Source organism: Aegilops tauschii, chromosome 3, assembly GCF_002575655.3.
Source record: "Aegilops tauschii subsp. strangulata cultivar AL8/78 chromosome 3, Aet v6.0, whole genome shotgun sequence".
In the NCBI taxonomy this organism is placed as follows: Eukaryota; Viridiplantae; Streptophyta; class Magnoliopsida; order Poales; family Poaceae; genus Aegilops; species Aegilops tauschii.
Genome location: NC_053037.3, coordinates 509,191,886 through 509,194,642, shown reverse-complemented (window position 1 = coordinate 509,194,642; position 2,757 = coordinate 509,191,886).

Here is a 2,757-nt window from a genome sequence, read left to right as displayed (position 1 = left end):
ATGGTCTTGCGTGTGCGTAGGATTTTTTTTTGAAATTACTACATTCCCCAACAGGATCCACGAAGAAGCAACCTTGTCTATCCCACCATGGCCATCGCCCACAAAGGACTTGCCTCACTCGGGTAGATCTTCACGAAGTAGGCGATCTCCTTTCTCTTACAAACTTCTTGGTTCAATTACACAATCTTGTCGGAGGCTCCCAGGCGACACCTGACCAATCTAGGAGACACCACTCTCCAAAAGGTAATAGATGTTGTGTTGATGATGAACACCTTGCTCCTGTGCTTCAAATGATAGTCTCCCCAACACTCAACTCTCTCTCATAGATTTGGATATGGTGAAAAGATGATTTGAGTGGAAAGCAACCTGGGGAAGGCTAGAAATCAAGAATCTTGTGGTAGGATTGGAATATCTTGATCTCAACACATGAGTAGGTGGTTCTCTGTCAGAAAATGTAAGCTGAAGGTGTAGGCGCATTCTGATGGCTCTCTCACGTATGGAGAAGCGGGTGGAGGGGTATATATAGCCTCCACACAAAATCCAACCGTTACACACATTTGACCCAACTCGGTCTGACCGAATAGAAGAACTCGGTGAGACTGATTCAGTTCAAAATGTGAACGTTGGGAATCTCGGTGGAACCGACTGGAACAACTCGGTGGGACCGATGTGCTAGGGCCAGGGCAAAACCTCATCTTGGTGGCGCCGATTGCGTGAACTCGGTGAGACCGATTTCAGCAAAGAGCAAACAGAGAGTTGGTCAAGTAAACTCGGTGTGACCGATCACTCATTTCGGTGAGACCGTAATGTTACAAAAGGGAAACAGAGAGTTTACAGGGCCATCTCGGTGAGACCGAGATTTGTATCGGTGTGACCCAGGTGTTAGGGTTTCTGGCAGTGGCTATGTCAAATGAACTCGGTGGGGTTGGATAGGAAGAATCGGTGGGGCCGAGTTTGACGTTGGGTTTTGGACATATTTTGAATGAGAAAGTGGTTGAGGGCTTTGGAGCAATATCACTAAGCATTTTGAGCAAGTAAACCATTAAGCAACACCTCATCCCCTTTTAATAGTATTGGCTTTACTATGGACTCAATGTGATCTTGGATCACTAAAATAGAAATGAAGAGTCTTGAGCTTTTGCCAATATGTGTCCTTAGTATTTTGAAGGGGTTCCACATCCTCTTGTCCTTACCACGCCATTGTTGAACTTGTCCGAAATACACTAGATAAAAGCACTAGTCCAACAAGAGATATGTTGACATTAATTACCAAAATCACCCAGGGAGCACTTGTGCTTTCAAAGTGGCATATATTTGATCGATAATCTGATGAAAACTTTATAGGGCAATGTCACATGTATATCTAAATCTTATAATTTTCTATATTTTTAAGGATCGACATTGCATGCCAGCAGTTTCGCACCAAAGGAAAGATAAGGGAGGCAGAAGCGGACTGTGCACGACAAGGTAAACTATCGAGTACCACACAAACTCTCAACTTTTTTTATAATATCCATTGCAACACAAGGGATCTTTTGCATGCACAATTTTCATGAACAACGGATGAGTTTTGCACATAAGGCTAGTCATTGTGGGAGTAACATAAGTAGTAACATAGATGCCACATAAGCAAAAAAGATGATGTGTCATTTAATTAAAGAGGATAGACAAATAGAGTAACATAATATGTTACCATCACATAGCGGTTCTCAATACAAAATGAGTCTACAAAGCAATAAATGAAGATATGTATGTTACTACACCTATGACACTTTCCACTATGAAGGTAGTAACATGGACTAGTAATATGTGTATGTTACTAGTCTAAGTTACTCCCCATTATGACTAGCCTAATCGAATACACATCGACTTTTCTCGCGTTACAACGCACGGGCATTTGTGCTAGTACTTAATTAATTATAAATCACGCATTGCTTCTGCCGGGTTCACCGTCGCGGCATTTTTGAATAAAAGTCCCTGTAGTTTATAGAAATTAACCTGTAGTCCACAGTAGCCTGAGCGTAAGTGAAAAAAAAGGTTTCATGCGCAGCCTAACTCGCCCGCCGTTGACATCGCTGCCCCACACGAGAACATGAGGGGGATTTGATTTCCAGCCACTACTTACTTTGGACTTTGACATTTTGCCACTGCTTAGATTGTAATTGATCTTTTGCCACTCCTTAGTTTGCCATTTGATCTTTTGCCACTTTTTCACACAAAAACAATACTTGCAAATGATAGATATATTATATGGACAAAACGATGGGCACGTATGCCCTTGTGTGCTTGTTTGACGCCGACGCACGCCGGGACAAAGGAGAAGGCTGCGGCTATCTCGTAGCATACGGTGGTCCTCGGCGGTCGCCGGCTACCTCCCAGTGACCACGGTGAGTCGTGACTAGGTGCCGCCGACCGCTGCACAAGGCGCTGGCGAGCATCATCATCGGCAGTATGTGGTGGCGACGAGAAGCAGCAACAGTAGCCGGCGGTGGCGGCGGCGGGCAACAGTACCACGGGGCGGCGGGGAGAAGCACCTACTGGCGAACAGCAGCTGGACGGAGAGAAGCACCTACCGGCATCCATCTAGTGCACAGAGTCAGCACACATGCGGTCTGGATGATGGCCCCCGGCGAACAGCAGCTGGACGCGGTGTCGCGAACAGCGGCGCATGGCTGGAAGGGGCGGTGGGGCGAACAGCGGCGCATGGTTGGAAGGGGCAGCGGCGAGCAGAGGAACAGAGAAATTTGCCATGGACGT